The sequence below is a fragment of the Dioscorea cayenensis genome, chromosome 15, assembly GCF_009730915.1.
Source record: "Dioscorea cayenensis subsp. rotundata cultivar TDr96_F1 chromosome 15, TDr96_F1_v2_PseudoChromosome.rev07_lg8_w22 25.fasta, whole genome shotgun sequence".
Taxonomy (NCBI): Eukaryota; Viridiplantae; Streptophyta; class Magnoliopsida; order Dioscoreales; family Dioscoreaceae; genus Dioscorea; species Dioscorea cayenensis.
The window spans coordinates 17,031,976-17,046,030 of record NC_052485.1 but is presented as its reverse complement, the minus strand read 5'-3'; the positions used below and the strand labels follow the sequence as shown (position 1 = coordinate 17,046,030).

The following is a 14,055-nucleotide window of genomic DNA, read 5'->3' as shown; positions in this document are numbered from 1 at the left end:
AAGAACTCTAGGAAATGAAGGTAGGATAAATCACAACGGAAGGGAAAGGGGACGCTCCGCTACCTCTCGACTCACCCTCTCGACCCTCTCTAATCTAGTTTTGTCTATCCCTCATGGCGTGTCACTCATCCACAAAGACTACCAAGATGGACTCTCAACCCTAGTGTCACTCTAAGGGAGAAATCATTCAACAAGCATTAAAGATTGGAATTCAATTAAAACATCAATTAAGAAAAGCATAATAAAAGGTTAATGAAACAAATACATCCTAGGGTTCACAAATCCAAGTTGGAACACATGAGAGTGACTGCCTTTGTGCCCCTCCAATTTACATGTTCACTCGATCATGACGAAGGTTGGCACATACTCATATGTCTTTGAGCACAACTTGTGTCTTCACGTTTGTTCACTCCAAGATTTCATCAACAAATTGCATCCATGATCTAGTTTTGGTTTCTTTCTTTCATAATTGTCTCCACAACCCTACATGCGCAAAAGAAAACAAATACACATGTATAAGCGATAAAATCTAAGAAAATTAATGCTAAATGTAACAAAAGAAAACTTTATATTACTAATACACAAGCACTTATCAAACTCCCCCACACTTAAACTTTTGCTTGTCCTCAAGAAAAAATAAAACATTGAAGTAAAGAAGATGGAAATATTGAAAGTGCTTGCCCTTAGGTTCACCAAAAGCATGCAAGGGAAGCATTATGCAAGTATGGAAAAAATTTTGACACCGAATACGGAAAATCAATGCTCTATCTAAAAACTTGAATAAAAAATGACAACCCAATGTATACTACTCAAAGTTCTAAGTACAAGGCACTTATTTATATACAAAAGAAAGAAAAGAGACGGTAGTAGCTTCACACATCCTCTAAGGTAGCTCTTTCTTAAGGTCCCGCTAAGGTGGCTTTCACACATTCGAGGTGATAGCTCTTTCTACCGGGGTAGTAGCTTTCACTCATCTTATGAGATAGCTCTTTTCTCATTAGGGCATAACTAATATCTGACTTATGAGAGTAGCTTCATACTTCATAGGTGGTAGCTCTTTCCACCCCAAATGCACAAACAAAACCAACATAACTATTTTTCTTCTTTTCATTCAACAACAAAATTTTTTATTTTTTTATTTATTTTTTATTTTTATTTTTTTAAAGACATCAAAGGAATTAAAAAAAGAAACAGCTAACTAGTCCCTTAAACATCGAACTTGAGTTTCCAGAAGGTTTAATGAGTGAGTAGTGCAACAAGTGTCAATCGGGCAAAAATTCCTAGAAATGCAAGTAAAAAATTAGAGCATGAGAACATTCAATGTTAAAACTTCCCCTAAACTTAAGAATACAACCATTGCAACTAAGGTGAACCGCCATTGGCTACATGAGCATATATAATGAAAGCATAAGTATAGAACAAGTGTAATGTGAACTCCCCCACACACACACACACACACACACTTAAGATGTACATTACCCTCAATGTACGCATGCAAGCAGAATAAAATATAAAGCAATCAAAAGAAACATATGTGGAGGTGGGCAATCGCAACAATACTCCCCTGAATTCCTAATGGCACATTTGATGGAACTATATGCATTGAGAGTTGAGTTCCAATGGGTTGTGGAGCTGATAAGTGTTTGTGCGATACGAATGCGAAGCATTCATTCCTTATGTTGAGCATTACTTTTCTCGGGTTTTTACACTAATATGTGTGTTTTTATGTTTCTTTTATGGAGGTAGGGTTGTGAGGATGAGTATGAAGGAAATAGGCCAATGTGGATCATAATGCACCAATTTTGGATGAAATCTTGCTAAGGTTCAAACGCCAAGACATAGGTCAGGTGTGAGATGCTAGAGTGTGTGCCAACCTCCTCGTATTCGAGTGGACACATCCATTTGGAGGGGCACAAAGGCAGTCACATTCGAGCATTCTGACTTTTGCACATAGAACAAGAGCTCCACCAACGTGTACACCATTGAAGAAGCAAGTGATCCACGACGTGGACGTGTGCCCGTTTGCGTTACCTCGATGAAAGTATGGAATCGGGAAGCTATTCAGGTCGAATACTGTAGTAGAGCATTGTAGCAGCACTGTAGCATATATTGTAGCAGCACTGCTCAGAGCCGGCCGAGAAACACGAGAAACAGAGAATCCACACGGGCATGTGGAAATTATCCACGCCCGTGTGGTAATTCCGCACGGGCGCGTGGAGCATCCACGCCTATGTAGTCGCCCGATTCCAGCCCTATTTAAAGCCGATTTAGCCCCGATTTTCGTATTCTTTTCTCCATCTTTTCCCCAACTTGAGAGAGGGCTTCGGCTAGGGTTTCGAGAGGTATTGGACAAGGTTTTGGAGAGGTTCTACGGCTCTGACATTGTCATTCATTAGGAAGAAGGTTGGTAGGGGAGCTTCCGTCGAGGCGTATTCAATACCAGACGAAGGAATCCTTGGACGACGAGTAGAGGACTTTCCACAAGACCATCGACACGACTATCGAGGGGGTTTCTTTATGGATTCATTGCTTTTACATTTGACAAGGTCCCCTTGCGTATATCCCGCAAGTGCACGGGTTTGTCGAAGTAATAATCCCGGGTGAGCGGGGTCGAATCCACAGGGGGTAGGGAGTAAAGACACTTAATTCGATTCTTAGCTATGTGGAGTATCAACAATGATAAGTGTGATAATGATTCAATTCTCAACAATTAAAAGCAACAAGTAAGAGAGCAAAAGTAAGGAGGAGGCAAGGCAATCGATAAAAATGGGGTACTCGGATGATGCTTCACCTAGGAAAATCGTTTCAAGTGCAAGAACTCTCTATTATGCTTCCTAATCAATGCAATGGTGAGTCGTGGAAATCCTTACATACATAGTCCCAAATCTAACGTCAACTATGCCTAACTCTATTCATGTCCCGGAGGAGAGATTAAATAACCTCTCAACCTCGCACTCGAATAAAGTTGCAATGAACTCTAGGGATTCCAAGTGATAAATCGCTTCCTAATTATAGACCTAACCCTTTGGTCCAGGCGGAAGGTCCCTAGCCACAATTAAGTCCTAGATACTAACATCCCCTCAACGCTTCACTCTATTGCACGCGCAACTAGGCCCCAGCGGAGGCTCATCCCTTAGGAAATTCACTCTATTATGGCCGCAAAGAACTCAAGGAACGGAGGTAGAATCTATCACGTCGGAGGGGAAAGGGGACGCTCCTGTACCTCTCGACTCGCCCTCTCAACCCTCTCCAACCTAGCTTTGTCTAACGCTCGTGGTGTGTCACTCACTCACAAGGTTACCAACAAGAACTCTCAACCCTAGTGTCACTCTAGGGGAAATGTTCATACAATCAAGCATTCAAGGTTGGAACTCACAATAAACATCAATTTATTGAAAGCATAATAAAGAAGTTCAATGAAACGAATACATCCTAGGGTTCACAATCACCCAAGTACCCACTAGGGGTTTAGCTCTCCATGGAGCTAAGTACAATCAAAGAAATCGAATGTAAAAGCAATAAATCCATAAAGAAACCCCCTTGATGGTCGTGTCGATGGTCTTGTAGAAAGCCCTCTACTCGTCGTCCAAGGATTCCTTCGTTCGGTATAGGATACGCCTCAATTGAAGCTCCCCTACCATCCTTCTTCCTAATGGAATCACGATGTCAGAGCCATAGAACCTCTCCAAAACCTTGGCCAATACCGCTCGAAACCCTAGCCGAAGCCCTATCACAAGTTGGGGAAAAGATGGAGAAAAGAATGCCAAAATCGGGGCCGAATCGGCTTTAAATAGGGCTGGAATCGGGTGACTACACGGGTGTGGACGGTACACGCGCCCCTGTGGAATTTCCACACGGCCGTGGATAATTTCCACACGCCAGTGTGGATTCTCTGTTTCTACGATTTTCTACCGCCCGTGTGGATAATTTCCACACGCCAAACGTTGTGGATCACTTGCTTATTCAATGGTGTACACGTTGGTGGAGCTCTTGTTCTTTGTGCATAAGTCAGAATGCTCGAATGTGACTGCCTTTGTGCCCCTCCAAATGGATGTGCCCACTCGAATACGAGGTGGTTGGCACACACTCTAGCATCTCACAACTGACATATGTCTTCGCGTTTGAACCTTAGCAAGATTTCCTCAAAAATTGGTGCATTATGATCCATATTAGCCTATTTCCTTCATACTCGGCCTCACAACCCTACCTGCATAAAAATAACATAAAAACACACATATTAGTGTAAAAAACCAAGGAAAGTAATGCTCAACATAAGGAAATAATGCTTCGCATTCATATCACACAAGCACTTATCAACATTCTATTTCTTTGATTGTACTTAGCTCCATGGAGAGCTAAACCCCTAGTGGGTACTCTTGTATTGTGAACCCTATGATGTATTTGTTTCTTTGAACCTCTTTATTATGCTTTCAATAAATTGATGTTTATTGTGAGTTCCAACCTTGAATGCTTGATTGTATGAACATTTCCCCTAGAGTGACACTAGGGTTGAGAGTTCTTGTTGGTAACCTTGTGAGTGAGTGACACACCACGAGCGTTAGACAAAGCTAGTTTGGAGAGGGTTGAGAGGGTGTGTCGAGAGGTACAAGAGCGTCCCCTTTCCCCTCTGGCGTGATAGACTCTATCTCCGTTCCTCGAGTTCTTTGCGGCCATAATAGAGTGAATGGTCTAAGGGATGAACTTCCGCGGGAGCTTAGTTGCGCGTGCAACGGAGTGAAGCGTTGAGGTGATCTTAGTATCTAGGGCTCAATTGTGGTTAGGGACCTTCCACCTTGACCAAAGGGTTAGGTCTATAATTAGGAAGAGATTTATCACTTGGAATCCCTAGAGCTCATTGCAACTCTATGCGAGTGCGAGGTGTTGAGATTGTTCGATTTCTCCTCCAGGATATGTATAAAGTTAGGCATAGTTGACCTTGGATTTTGGACTATGTAATTAAGGATTTCCACGACTCACCATTGCATTGATTAGGAAGCATAATAGAGGGTTCTTGCACTTGAAACAATTATTCTAGGGGGAGCATTATCCGGGTACCCCATCTTTATCGATTGCCTTACCCCCTTCTTTACTTTTGCTCTCTTACTTGTTGCTTTTACTGTTGATAATTAAATCATTGTCACACTCATTATCATTGATCTTTTACATAGCTAATAATCGAATTAAGTATTTTTATTCCCTACTCCCTGTGGATTTGATACCCGCTCACCCGGGATTATTACTTCGACAAACCCGTGCACTTGCGGGATATACGCAAGGGGATCTTGTCAGTAGCACACATGGCCATGTGAATATCACATTGACTGTGTCCATGACTATTCCTCAAATTCCAGACTCACAAGACCATCTGCACGTATACATAAGATTTTTCAGTGAAGCTCAATAAAAAACACAATAAACTCGAGTCTATAAAGATAAAGTAATAAAATACAACTCGAGACAACTGAAAATAGAAGATAAATTTTGAAGGAAAATCCTTTTTGAGTAATACAAGTTCAGAATGAAATGCAGAAATAAAATACTAAAGACATAAAAACAAATAAAGTAAAGACACATTAAGCGTCGGTCTCATCTGCGGTCTCAGCTGCTGCTGCGGAAGAAGTAGGTGGTGTTGGTGAAGATGCTGGTGCTGCTGATTGTGATGGCAGTGCTAATAATGCCTATGGAATCCTCGGTCTCATCACAAATGGTGAGGTTATGTCTCGCTAGAGAATCTGCTGTAGGATGTCCCGACGGGCCATAACCTCTGTGTGGTTTATGGCCTATGTGGCACGAACCTCAGCCAGCTCTGTCCGCAACACTACCACAACACTCTCAAGCATCTCAAAGCAATCATAAGCTCGAGATGGAGAAAACATCTGTACTAGGGGTGGCTCTTGTGCTGTGAAAGGTGGCTCGGTCTCTATCAGCTCCTACTGTGGCTCCTATGTAGGCTGAGACCCTCCTGTTGCCTCTCCCTCTCCCTCGGCCTCTACTAGCCCTAATGGGGGAATGACCATCATGTAGACGCCCTGCTTGTGCCTCCTCACCATGCCCATCAAGCGCAAGGTCTCTATACCAAGTGGAGATGGAATGATCATCTTCTCATCCCCTCGAATGGCGTCCAGTAGACCCATCCCCATGATTAGTGTAGTAATGAACAGGCTTGAGAAGATAACCCATACTCTAGCATACTGGCCCTGGTGTCTTAGGTACTCGGTTACGATATGGCCCTAGTGAATCGGCTTGTTCTGCACCAGTAGTATAGATAAAATAACTCCTATCTGCTCAGGACTTTGGTGTTGTTACCATGGTTATTCACTAACCTGCTAAGAATGGCGTTCATGTACATGTAGCTCGGCTGGGATAGGCATGTAGCCTTGGACACTCCCGGCTCATACTCCCCCTGTCCGCACAATGCCCTTTAAGCTCTGTGCGGAGTCAAACTGTAGGGATAGTCCATGAGTAACTGTGCATACTCCTTAGTATCTATGAAAGCTTCATCATACAGTCTAAGTCAGACCGAGAACTGGGAGACACTCATGTTGTAGTGCTATCTAAATGATCGAAACTGTATAGTATTGATGCTCGAGAAACAGCTATATAAGTGATCAATCTCGAATGATGGAGCACCACTAAAGTGAGCATGCGAATAGCTGGCTCTCGGATCAAAAGTAATCTGCGCCAACTACCAACTGATAGGAGCTCCTCAACCTCCTCAGCCACCTCATCCTCTCGCTGAATCTCTCTAATTACATTCAAATCCAAGAAGCATGACTAGTCAAACTTAAGCTTCGATAGGCGTTCGAACCGAACCTTGTGTTCGAGTATTGGAACCTCTAGCAGTTCTGGATCGGGAGAAGATTCACGTGGATGCTTATCGACCACTTTCTTTATTCTGGGAGCCATATTTGCAAGAATAAAAAAAAAATCAATCAAATAAGCTCTCAAAACAATACTGCAGTAATCCACATGCCCGTGTGGATCCACGGGGCATCAAAACCGCACGGCCACTATTAAAAAATCTAAGAAACACATAATAAAATCATTCCAAAATCATTCAGAAGAATGCAACAACCAATTAAGCATGAAAATGAGAGAACATTCACCGGTTTCATCAAAATAAATCAAGATTAGCAAAAGAAGGGGACAAAGAGGGCTTACCGACAAAATAGAGATGAAAAGCTTCGTATGCGACCTGAAAATGATCGTAGAACTCTATAAATAGATGGTGAGAGGTCAGGAGAGCGAGGATAGGTGTTGTTTGAGTGTTTGGGATATATAGAGCAGTTGCGGCCTTTGAAGTTCTGTACATTCACATAGGCATGTGGAAATTACTCACACCTGTGTGACTCCTGCAGGACCGCTCACAAGGGAAGACACATGCTCCTGTGTGCTCTTAGGATAGCCTCTGGCTATCTCTGAACGCATTGATGGATGATCCGCAAGCGTTCAGAGTCGTCAAGTAATACCTCTCGTGCAAGCACGAGAGGGTCGTATTCCCTGGGCCCAAGGATCTACCCTTACTTCCTCTTCCCGTATTGTCTAGCCAAAAGATTCGTAGGGTTTCTCTAATCTATTAATTAAAACAAAAGAACTACAAGTGGAATCTAAAACAAGGCAAGGGTATAAAATTAGGGGAAAGAAATGGTGACGGATGCGGATTCCCTAGGGGCTACTAAAGTGTAAAGGATGCTAAGAATGTCATGCAATTGAGGGTTTGGACCTAGAGATTTCCTAAATTAGATCAACCTGATGGTCACGGAAATTGACCCTTAATCCGGTATAAGTATTGATACAGAATTTCTTCTGATCAAATCCTCATACGATTGCATTAACAAAGGGGGAAATCCCTAATTAGAACCGGAACACAACTTGGTCTAGCCCTAATGTTGGAGGGGTACAAAATACCCGATGGTCACGGCGTATTCGTAAATGAATCCCTTCCAAACTTGATGTGTCTAGTACAAGGGCGATGGTCACGCTACCAAGTACAACCTAAGAGTTGGTTTACAGAGTTCTCATGTAAGAAACACATCAAATGCACCAAGAATGAATCACAAACACACAACAATTGCAATAGACAAAATTAGATCATCCAAATACACAAGTTCACCACAAGGTTCACCGGCATCCGGTGACCTTAGGGTCTACTCGTCCATGCAAACAAATACAAACAATAGGCCCATGAAAACAACTACAAATGACATAAGAAAACTCCCTCAAACAATAGAAGTGAGGAGACAAGCCAAGTGAGGTGGAAAGCTTCCACGGACGCCGCGATCGGGGCGGTTTCCCTTATCGTCTACAAGCTCACAAAGAAGAGATCGATGAAGATCTAACCAAACCAAGCTTCTTCCTTTGATTCCCCTTCTCCAAAACGTGTGATCTTGCCTCCTCTGAACTGGTCGAAGTCGGTTCCAAGAACTCCCCCAAAAGCTTTCTCCCAAAATGTCCTCCACTTTGTAATAGAAATTCGGTCTAATATATACCCCGTCAGGTCCATACGGGCTCCATGCGGGCACATGGAGCCTGTGAAGCTCACTGCCATTTTTCCCAGAAAAGGTGTCCGTGCTATAGTACTCAGCTACAATATTTTTACTATAATGTTTTTACTACAGTACTGAGAGTTGTGAATTTCTACCAACCTCACGGACACTCATGCGGGCGCATGGACCACGTAAAGCTCATAGCCGAATGCCCTGCAACATGAATAGTGACTCTGCTACAGTGCTTCTACAGTGTTGGAACCCCAAAAGTACCGTTTTTGGTGTCGAATTCGTCCAATTTGCATTTTTTAACCTCGTTCGTCTCTTTTAAGATCTACAACACCAAAATAACCAATTTCAACTTAAACGGGCATCAATTCATTAAAATATACACAAGTAGTAGAAGATTAATACATATAAAATACATACACTTAGGCGTTTATCACGCATCCCCACGGGCGTGCAGAAATACCCCATGCCCGTGTGCTCGACCCATAGGGGCACCCAAACGCCCTTGTCGATTCTCTGTCCACCGGAAAAATTTGGCTAAGTGTTGCACAAGTCCTTGTGGACATTCCACATAGGTGTGTGGATACTCACAGGAGTACTCACAGAGGCACCCACACGACCCTGTGTCTTCTCGGGATGGAGGAGAACTCTCTACAGAGATTCATATGGGCGTGTGGAAATTACCCACGCCCGTTGGTAGTTCACAGGGTCATCTACAGGGGCATTCAAATGCCCCTGTGTCTTCTCAGGATGAAGTCTAAGATTCTGCAAAGAAACACACGCCCATGTAGAAATTACCCACGGGTGTGTGACCGTTACAAGGTCGTTCAAAGGGTAGACACACGCCCCTGTGTCCTCTTGGGATGAGCTCTGAAAGAAAACACATGCTCGTGTGGAAATTCCACATGGCCATGTGTCTTCTCTGGATGACTTAGAAAAAATTATAGATTCTGTAGAAAAATGTCTGCATAATTACACACACTCAGAACCTGTTATACTATGAATAACTAACTAGAGAATCATGGAAAACATGCTCAAATGACCAAAAGACTTCGCCAAACACAATTAAGCACATGAAAACACCAATGATCCACGAGGAAAACACAGCAATAGCATGTAAAAATCAAGACACCAAAACTAAAGCTCTTATTCATGCAAGTACTAAACAAAAACCTAAAAAAAAAAAAAGTAAAGACTTGGGTTGCCTCCCTAGAAGCGCTTGTTTAAAGTCACTAAGCTTGACATACCTCTTCTTACCTCATGAAGGCCCATAAATGAAGGTTTCCCTCTTACTGACAACTTGAAAACATGATGAACATAATATTTTCAAGGTAGAGGGAGAGTTACCGAGCTTGTTACCACACAATTGTCCATCATCCTTACTCCATGCTTGCACATCTCCATTAGCCTTGGGGCGCTTCTTGTGATGTCTTCTTGCTCACTTCATCTTTTGGATCATCCTCTTCATGATCCCCAGAATAGGCTGCACCTTGTCCTCTAGACCAAGTGATAAGACTTCTTCGTTCTCCACTTCTTGATCTAGCACCCCTTCATATGGGTTCAGACACATCATTTCCTACATGTATTCATCAATTAACTCATCAGTAGTGTCAAGAAAGTAAAGAGTATCATTAAAATCAAGAGAATGTCCCATGGCTTCTGTGAGGCGGTATGTCAACTTGTCATCACCAACTCGTAAAGTCAACTCCCTGCCGTCTATATCAATGAGAGCCTTTGAAGTGCACAAGAAGAGCCTCCCAAGTATCAGTGGAATATCGACATCCTCATCAACATCCAACACTATAAAATTCACAGGAAATATGTACTTGTACACTTTCGTAAGTACGTCTTCAATTATGCCACTTGGATGCATAACTGTTTGGTCTGCTAATTGAAGTGTCATCTGAGTGGGTCTAGGCTCTGGCAAGCCTAGCTTCTAGAAGAATGTATAAGGCATGACGTTGATCCTAGCCCTTGAATCCACCAATACCTTTTCTTCACCCAAATTACTAATGTTGCATGGAATGATAAAGCTTCCTGGCTTCTTCTTGTTCAGCATATTCTTTTGGAACACCGCAGAACATGAAGCATCTAGAATCACAAATGTACTCTCCTCTAACTTCCTCTTGTTGGTCAATAGGTCCTTGAGAAACTTTGCATAATGAGGCATTTGAGACAACGCCTCTACAAATAGAATGTTGATGTGCAACTGCTTGAATAGACCCATGAACTTCTTGTAATGCTCATCATTTTGGTCGTTCTTCAACCTTGAAGGTTAAGGGATTCTTAGCTTGTAAGGTGGGGGTGGCACCTCTTGGTCTTTGTTGGCTCTCTCCTCAACGTCCATGACCTAGGATGCTTCAACATTGGTCTTCTCACTCGGAAGCCTGCCATCAACTTCACAACCACTTCTCAAAGTGATCGCCTTCACATGCTCTCTTGGATTGGTCTCTATATTGCTAGGAAAATTCCCTTAAGGTCTTTTTGAAAGTGACTTTGTAATTTGCACCACTTGATTCTCTAAGTTGTGTAATGATGCGGTGTGGTTGTGGAGTGGCTTCAACTGATTGAAATCTCATATCCAATGATTGAATAAACTTGGTCAAAGCTTTCTCTAAATCGGTCATCCGGTTTTCCAACCCTGAAACTCGATTCTCCATGTTCGGGGCTTGTTGTTGTTGTTGTTATTAGAAACCCAGTGGTGCCATGGTCTTCTACTGCCATTGATTAGTCCAAGAAAGTTTAGGGTGGCTCCTCCACCACGGATTGTAGGTATTACTGTATGGATTTCCTTGACCTCTTATTGCATTAACCACAAAGTCAACTTGTTCCACTAATGATGTACCACCAATAGAAATAGGGTAATCAAATGGAGAATGTCCTCCCCCACACCCAGTGCAACTCATCACGGCATCAAGTAACTGCTTTGTGATTGGGTTCAACCCACTATAGAAAGTTTGAATGATCATCCATATTAAGGACATTTCTGCAGGAGCTCCCTGAACCCATCCCATGTCTCAAAAAGAGACTACAATTCCATTTGCACAAAAGAAGATATTTCATTCCTAAGCTTCACGGATCTTCCGTGGGGGGGGGGGGAATATCGAGCAAGAAAAGCTTCTACCATCTCCTACCATATAGTGATCGATGCTCTAGGTAATGAATGTAGCCATTGCTTCACTCTGCCTTTCAAGAAAAATGGGAAGGCCCTTAACTTGATAGCATCATCCGTAACATCATTAATCTTGAGCATGTCGAACACCTCCAAGAAGTTCTCTATGTGATTGTTTTAAATCCTCATCGGCAAAACCATTAAACTGTACTAACTGTTGCTACATCTGGATGAAGCTTGGCTTCAGCTTAAAATTCTTAGCCGTGATCAATGGCCGCACAATACTAGACTGCGTGCCAAGAACTGCGGGTTTACCATAACCTGAAAGTGTCCTCTGCTGCTCATTCTGTTATGCCATATTATCAGACCCTTCAATTTCTATTTTAGCTTGATTAGATAGTTCTAGCATAGGTTATTTTACCCTTCTATAAATTCTTCGTCCAATGTCCGGATCCCCTTCAACAAGTGTCAAAGGGTTTCCTCAAGTTATAACCTGGAGCTACAACCGAAGAAAGGATAACAAATTAGAATGATCGAAGAATAAGAAAGTGTGAAATAGAACAAGTGATGAAAAGCTAAAATACCAAAGTGCAAAGTGTTTCCAAAATGTCTATTCCTCGGCAATGGCGCCAAAAACTTGACACACTCCTTATGAGTGCGTACTGCAAGTGCACGGGTTGTCGAAGCAAAAAAGTACCCTAGTGAATTGGTAGTCATAACCACAAGGAATAGTGATTAGGAAGCACAAGAATTTCTAGTTAACAATGGTGAAGATGATCCAAAGTGGTGTGAACAGTATCAATGAAAGTATAAATAAAAAGACAAGAAGGAGACGCAATAAAATGATAGGAGAGGCAATCGATAGAAAGTATTGCACCTGGACATTGCTTACCCTAGGACTATTGCTTCAAGTGAAGGATCGATCATTAAATCTCCTAATTGATGTTTAATGAGTCATGGGGATCCTAAAACACATGGTCCCTAAACTAAGGTCAATCGCGACTAACCCACACTATGCCCCGACAGAAAGGAATGCTCTCGATGCCTCACACTCTGCAAGGTTGCATAAAGCTCTAGAGACTCAAAGTGATAAACCCTATCCATTAATCTAGATCTAACCCTTTGGTCTAGGCGAAAGACCCCTAGTTACAATTAAGCCACAGCACTAAGGATTACTTTAACACTTCACTTTGTTACATGCACAACTAAGCCCCAGCGGAGTTTCTCTCTTAGCACTTCATTCTATTGTGACCGCAAAGAACTCTTGGAATGCGGAGGTAGGATAAATCACACCGGAAGGGAAAGAGGATGTTCCGCTACCTCTTGACTCACCCTCTCAACCCTCTCCAATCTAGCTTTGTCTAACCCTCATGGTGTGTCACTCATCCACAAGGTTACCAACATGGATTCTCAACCCTAGTGTAATTCTAAGGGAAAATTACTTCAACAAGCATTCAAGATTGGAACTAATTAGAACATCAATTAAAGAAAAAATATAATGAAAGGTCAATGAAACAAAATCATCCTAGGGTTTACAAGTCCAAGAACCCACTAGGGGTTTAGCTCTCCATTGACCAAGATACAATAAATAATGAAATCGAAAGTAAAAACATACAATCCATAATTAGAACCTGCTTGTAATCCACTTTGATGGTCTTGTGGAGTAGCCTCATCTTCTCCAAAGGTTCCCTCGTCAAGCCTAGGATACACCTCACCGAATCGATGCCGACGAAAGCCCCCACCAATGACAATCTTCCGAAGGAAAATGATGTTCAAGGCCGTAGAACCACTCTAAAAACCTTGCCAAAGCCTCTATAAACCCAAAAGATCCTCCAAAAGATCCACAAGTCGCAGCGTAAATTGGCTAGAATCAGGCATCCACACGGCCGTGTGGAATTTCCACAAGCCCGTGTTAATCTCCAGGATTCGAATTTTCAGTGTGTTGTGAACAATAACTGCTATAGTGATTTGTTATAGTACTTTTCTATAGTAAATTGCTACAATATTTCGCCGAAATACTCCTGAATACACACTTTTCATTAAAGCCACATGAAAGGACACACATCTATGTGATAGATCATGTTGCGTCTTCAATAAAATCACATTTGATAAAGATCTTGCTAGTGTTGCACAAGTCGGAACATATGAGCGTGACTGCCTTTGTGCCTTTCCAATTTGCATTTTCACTTATCACGACGGAGGTTGTCACACACTCACAAGTCTTTGAGCACAATATGTGTCTTCACGTTTGTTCACTCCAAGATTTCATCAACAAATTGCATCCACGATCTACTTTTGGTTTCTTACTTTCATAATTGTCTCCACAACCCTACATGCATAAAAAACACAAATACACATGTATAACCGAGAAAATTTGAGAAAAGTAATGCTCAATGTAAGCAAAAACTACTTCGTATTACTAACACACAAGCACTTATCAATAAATCA

At 42.2% G+C, this 14,055-nt stretch overlaps 1 non-coding gene across 1 annotated transcript; it reads left to right on the top strand.

The window, feature by feature from the left end:
* The first annotated feature begins 11,462 nt into the window (after positions 1-11,462).
* On the top strand, positions 11,463-11,568 carry LOC120278348. Its single transcript, XR_005541682.1, has one exon. It is a non-coding gene; the product is annotated as a small nucleolar RNA R71 (small nucleolar RNA).
* The last annotated feature ends 2,487 nt before the right edge of the window (positions 11,569-14,055 follow it).